Genomic DNA, 7,010 nt, shown 5'->3' on the forward strand with positions numbered 1-7,010 from the left:
CATTAGAAATAGAACTACAAGGTTTGGCTTCGTATTTAAATACCTGATATCACTGATAATTTAAAACATACCCTTTCAGTTTCATAATCAAAGTAATCAGGTTGATGTTTCTAATATTTTGTTCTAGATCTCGGGTCCTCAGATTGGCCTTTGTCTTGACTGTTTTCGTGTATAAGCTCTTCACGTGCAGAGTTAATCTCTGGTTTGCACGCCTATATTGTTACCTATTGTTTGGAGAGGCATTTACCCCTGTCATATTGACATTTTTGTTGAACTGTTGACCATATTACTTTGTTTATATGGGCGGTTTGAGCTAATTGCTAATTGCCACTTTTGCGGCAAAGTTTTTTAGTTTTTGTGCTCTTTGTATTTGAGTTTTGTTGGTTGAGCTCCATATGTTGGGACAGTAGTTTATAATGCTGAGTGAGAGGGTTTGTACAAAGTATTTCTCGTGTCAGTAGGGATTTTGTTTTTATGTGATTTGGGTTTATCAGTGTACCATTACATTTTTGTAAATGTCGTCCATGTGTGCCTCAAAAGCCATATATCTGTCTATTTGTACTCCTAGATTTTTAATCGAAATATTCTGTTTAACATAACAGCCAAACTCTATTACTGTATTTGTGGGGATTTTGGCTGTGTTTTGTCGACTGCCTATAAGGACGCGTTGTGTTTTATCAGGAGTTTGTTTGACGCCATTATCACCAAAATACAGCTTTGCATCTGCAAGAGTCTGTTGAGTTTTTCTTGCCAGTTCATTTAAATTGCTTAGAGGGGCAGCGTGAACTGAAAGTTGTTGAACAAGGAGACAGTTGTTTACAATGGTTGTTGATAAGTCGTTAATGAATATAGTGAATTAGATCGATCTTAATATGGAACCTTGTGGGACACTTGTTTCTTTGATATATTGTTACGAATTTTAACCGACTGCGAATTTCATGGTTGACACTGTTAAATGCTTTTAATAGGTCATATAATGTGAGTAGATTTATTTGATTTTTGTCTGTTTTCTTTTTGGTTTTTAAAATGTTGTTCAGTGGACAGCTTACGCTACGTTTCAAAAATGAGATAATTAGATTCTAAGAATATTGATAATTGATTTGCAACATTTTTTTTTCTAGCACTTTAGATATCACTGGGAGTACAGATATTCGATGATAATCATTCATCTTGATTTCATATGTTGATAACTGATTAGCAACGAATTTTCTAGCACTTTAGATATTACTGCTAGGAGAGAATGGGATGGAACGTTTAGATTGCCAGCTACAAGTCGAGCGAGGAGGGAGAGGGGGAGCGTCGGGACAGTGGCAGAGACTGGGGTGTCTAGATTTAGAATGGCAAAGGAGTTTGATTGGGAGGGAGCGGTAGAAATGGAAACATAAGATGGAAGAGGAATAGATACGGGGGGGGGAGGGTAGAAACATTTTGGAAGGAAGGGGGAGGAGCGGAGTGATGGGCAGCAGTGGAGTAGGGAGTAAAAGAAAGACCTACTCGACGTGCTTTCTCTGGCCTCGCGAAGTGCTGTAGAAAAAAATAATAATAATAAATAAATAAAAGATCTGTAAACTTATGTAGATTCCCAGGAATGGGGTGTCAACGGCGCTTCAAATTAGGTGTCTGAATCAAAGGAATGCTTCTGGCCTCCTTAGATCTACAAAATATATATTAGCATGTGCCAATAAACATCCGATGATGCTTCCTTTACGCAGGGAACGGACTCTTATAGAGGTGCATGTTCTCATGTATCTGGACGAATGGATCCTCTTGAGCAAGTCACAGGGTACTTACAGATGATCCAAAATACGATCTCCAAAGGCGAAAGTATGGGGATAGCATTCAACAGAAAAATCTTGCTTTGTTCCCTCTCAGACTCTTAAGTGGCTAGGTATGAGTTGGGATACAGAGGCAGAATCTGAAGCCCTATCAGATGAACACAAAATGCTGGAGGAAAATATTCTGGGCTCTTTGCTCAAAAAACAATTACCCACCGACAGTGGGGGAGCCTCTTAGGCTCCCTCATTTATAAGGCAGAGATTCTTCCCTTGGGCAGACTACGGCTTCGCCGACTAGTCTTAGAAGGAAACCTTATTTTTTCACAAGAGGCAACAAGGTAGTCCCATTTCCCCTGCTCCTTCGACGAAGACCCTGATGGTGCATAGGAAGAGGACACTTGAGAGTGAAGGCACAATGGCGTCTTCCAAACCCATCATTAAGTCACATCAGGGAGGTGCTATTAGTTCAGCCCTCTCGTCTGGGCCAGGATGCCCACTGCTTGAATCTTTTTTCATGATCTTCAAATTTTAGGCACTAACTTAAAGGGTTGAAATTATTAATGTTTAAAATTTTAAACAAATTAGTGTGCTAGATATGAAAGGTCATATTGTACTATGGTAAAGTACTGTGGTGGGCGGGGTTTAAATAAGTTCTTTAATAGAACAAAATGTCTTGAGATTTCAACGGTCATAAGATAGAATGTTAATGAAAAAGAATAGAAAGGGGGGAGAAAATGAGGTAGGATAAGTGTTGATAAAAGGGGATGGGTTAAGGACAAAGGGTGATCAGATCAAATAGAAGGTATTTATGCGTATATGGAAGAACAGGCTATTAACTGACAAGGTGGGGGAGTCCGTGGAAATTTTCGACAGGTTAGAGGGGTCGGGGATGAGAGGACAAATGAAAACGAGGGTAATGGTTAATGGTTAAAAGCTAGATAAATGTGCTAGACATCTAAGGTCATGTAGCACTATAGTTAATGTTAGGGAAGGGAGGTTTGAAGTTATGGATTAGTTTTCTAAGCTGGCAAAGGAATTGGTGCCGTGAAAGGGTTAGGGTCGGGTGTGTTAAGGATTGGATAGATGAAGGATATGTTGCGTTGGAGGAAAGAGAATAGGTTGTTGAAGCAGAAAAATTGGGAGTTTGTACGGATGTCTGATATGTTGGGAGGGCGGTGGAAGGGAGGAATAGGGGGGGAAAGCAGAAGTATGGGTGTTCAAAAACGTGTGCACGCAATAGGATGTGTGGGATGAAAGGGGAACATTACATAAGGGAAACATAGGGTGGATCAGATAGGAGTGTGTTAGACGGGTGTGGCCAATGCGTAAGCGGGCGAGAGCAGTCTCCCAACGTCTGTTCCGATGAAATGGAGCTGACCAGGAGGAGATTGATAGTTTTACAGAATGTAATTTATTAGTGCGGAGGCTTGACCAAAAAGATTGCCATCGTTTATACAAGAAGGTCTTAAAGTGTGGGTAATAATCCGTGGCTGGGATATGTGAGAAGCGTGGTTGGTATGATGTGGACATAGGGCGTGGCGTGCTAGTGTATCTGCCTGTTCATTGCCGGGGATTCCAACATGGCTGGGCAACCCAGCAAAATTTGATTGTTTTATGGCGTGGGGAAACAGGAAACAACCAGTTCTGGATCTTACAAACAAGGGGGTGGTGGTGTGTATTGACTTTATGAGAGTTAATGAGTTACGGGAGTCAGTAAAAATTGTAAAAGAGGAAGAGGAAAGTGAGTATATGTGTTTTAGAGCAAAAAGGAGTGCATACAATTCTGTAGTAAGGACACTGGATTAAAGGAGGAAGGAGTATTTGAAAGTACGAGTTGGGAAGATTACTGCAAAACCAGCACCGGAGGTGGATTTGGAGCCATCAGTATATACATGAATACTAGAGGAATGAGTGGAGACATGGTAGTTGATTTGGAGTACCTCTCTTGTAGCGGTAACTGTTCCAGGCTGCACGTTTTAAGCGAAGTGCTTTAGTGCAATCAGAATTCCACCAGGGAAACCCACATTGGAGGTATATGGTCTTGAGGTTCGAGGGATAGCTGTATGTGCAGCTCTTAAGACTGTATATGTGAAATACTGTATCATTTCTGAAATGGAAGTGAGGGAGGATGGAGGGGTATGAATAGCAGAGAGTGAAGTGAAAGTATGCCAGTCAGCTCTATCAAAAACACCAGCGTGGGAGTTAGGGATTTGGTACGTATGAAGTAGGAGAAAGGAGAACTGGAAAGTGGTCACTATAGGGAAAGTGGTCTAAGACTGACCAGTGGAAATCTAAATGAAGAGAAGGGGAGCATAGAGCGAGTCAATGCATGAAAAAGATTGCGTGCGTGTATCAAAGTGTGTGGGGCGATCTGAATTTAGTATAGTAAGGTCAGCTGTGGAGAGGAAGCGCTCTAGAGATCGGCCTCGGGAGTTTGTGATAGAATCACCCCATAGAGTGTGGCGGCAGTTAAAGTCACCAACTATGAGGAAAGGTGGTTGAAGTTGGGAAATTAGATTTTCAAAAGCAACAAAGTCAATGGGGTGGGATGGGGAGAAGTAGACTGATATCACTGTGATCCAACGATGAAGGAAGATACGGATAACTGTGCAAGGGACATTGGTTTGAAAGGGAGGTGTGACATAAGGTGTTTTCTGATTGATAAGTATGGATGAGACATAAAGGGAATGTGGGATGAGACAAAATGATAATTGGGGATTGGTATTGGAGGATGTGTTAGAAAGGTCTCTTGAAGGCATACAATAGATGGACTATAAGAGGAAAGGATATGACGAAGGTCGGGTCTGTGGGAGCGGAAACCGCGAATATTCCAATGAAGGATAGTTATACTTTACTGATTTTGAGGGGGGAAGCAGCTAGAGGGTGGGAAAAGGACTGAGAGGTCTGAGATGGGAGAGGTGTGGGAGTTGGTGTTCTACTAGGAGGGGTATTAGGAGATGGAGGGTCTGAGGAAGGGGATACTTGTGACATTAGGGATTCACGTGTGTATCCAGGAGGAGTGGAAGGGATAGAGGGATGGTGGGAGGGATAATGTGGGCGGGGTTGGGGTTGGGGTCGGGGGGATGGGTTGTGTTGGGAGGGGGTAGGAGGATTGGGTGTAGGGGGATATCGTTAGGAGGAGGATGGATATCAGCAGTTATTTGGGAGTGTGGAAGGAGCAGGAGTTGTAAGATTTGGAGGTTGAGTGTCAGTTTTCATTAGGTAATCTTGAATATTTTCAATGGTTTCTTCTAAGGAGTTTGGTTTGGGAGTTTGGGGATATAGGATTTCTTGTGAGGGGGGGGAAAAGAGGACTGGTGTCACAAGCAAAGGAGTAAAAGGGAAAGGGGGAGGTGATTGTGTGGTAGGGGAAGAGGGGGTGGAACGTTTGTTCTGTCTGTTACGGGTAGTGCGAGGAGGGAGAGGGGAAGGTGTTGGGGTTGTGGTGGTGATTGAAATATCTGTATTTGAGATTGGAGTGTCTGGATTTAGGATGGCAAAAGAGTTTGACTGGGGAAGGTAGGAGGTAGAAGAGGGGGGTTTAGATGTAGGGGGGGTGGGTTTAGGAGAATTGGTAGAATGAGCAGTATTACTGGAGTAAGGAGTAAGAGAGAAACCACGTCGGCGTGCTTCTTGTCTGGCTTCACGTAGTGTGAGTTCCAAGTTTGAATCTGAGAGTTGCTACCTCAGACTCAAATTTGTAGGTGGGACAGCCCCTATAAAATACATTATGGGGGCCGCCACAGTTGGCACATGTGCGTGATTGTGCAGGGCAGTTAGATCGGGTATGGCCAGGTTGGGCACATAGTGGGCATCTGGCTGTGGAACGGCAATGTTTGGCTGGGTGTCCTAGACGCCAACAATTTTGGCACTGACGTGGAGGAGGTTGGTATGGACGCACAGGGAGGGATTCTCCTCCTATATAGACGTTAAAGGGAAGGTCATGTCTACGGAAGGTAATTTTGGCTATGTTAGTGGGTTTCTTTCGATTACCTCTGGGGGAATGGAGTAGCATTGTACTGACGTTGCATCATAGTCTGTGAGACAGGCAAGTAGGTCTTCTCCACAATCTGACCAATCTTTGTCATAGATTGGGCAATTTGCTGGGGAGATTGAAACTGTTCCAGTGCAAGTATTGAGGGTTGGATGGGGTTCTGCAAGGATGGGTTACCATATATGTCTGTTAGTTTTGTTTAATGCTATGGCGTGGTTTTCGGATGTTACTGTGACAAGACGGGAGCGGTCGGGTCGGCTACGGAAAGGATCTTTACCTACTTGTTTTTGGAGACATTGTTGGAAGAGAAGGGTGTTGTCAGAGTAGGGAGCTGTGGAGGGATCACGAAAAATCGGTCCCATTTGGCGGCGCTGAAGAGGGTATTCAAAATTGTTGTAGTGATAGGGGTAGTCGATGTTGGAGGTTGTGGGGGTAGAGGTGATGAAGTTGAGCGTGCTGGGAGAGTGGAATTGTTCCTTAAGGATTGGTTGTTGGCTACTGTACTAGTAGGCATTGATGAGGGGGTAGTTGTTGCAGTGTTCGGAGCCGTGGTCAAAGGAGAGCCTGGGGTCAGGGAATCGGATGAGTTTACATCTTTGGGGCTATTTGATAAAGGGGCAAGCCTCATTGCCCCTAATAGTGGGGATAGGTTTTCATTATTGGCCATGGTAAGCCTGGATTATGTTGGGGATAAAAAAAGTCCACCCTCAGGGTCCCCTTGAGGGTAAGGGCTAAATAACAATCAGGGGAATACCGTGCCCATGGCTCCCTCAGGCCGTTCAGGACTGGCACAAAGTCAGCCTTTCATCCTTTCAGCACGGCTCTCACACCTTAGGAGGTGGATAGCAGAAGGGTTTGGTGAAGGGACAGAAACGAAAGGTGGGAAGGAAAATAAAGACCATGCAAAATTAGTTGAGTCGAGGGCTGAGTCCCAAGGTTGGACGATAACAAACCCCCCAACGGGCAAGGGATTGGGGGGGAAATTAATTGAGGTGAGGGCTGAGGACCAAGGCAGGGGTGATCCCCCACATGTCCATCCTCAACAACATAGAGCAAGGGATTGGGGTGTGTGGCTTCCTTACATATCTCTTCCATTGTGCCAATACATCATATTCTCTTTTTTCCCTTTACATACAAAGAAATTATTTCATTTTACTTATTGAAGTTTTTCTGCCTCATCGACAGCTAAGGTCATTAGCAGCGTATACAAAACATGGCAATAGGGTGGGGTTTGGGGGCAA

The sequence above is a fragment of the Penaeus monodon genome, chromosome 9 (assembly GCF_015228065.2).
Source record: "Penaeus monodon isolate SGIC_2016 chromosome 9, NSTDA_Pmon_1, whole genome shotgun sequence".
In the NCBI taxonomy this organism is placed as follows: Eukaryota; Metazoa; Arthropoda; class Malacostraca; order Decapoda; family Penaeidae; genus Penaeus; species Penaeus monodon.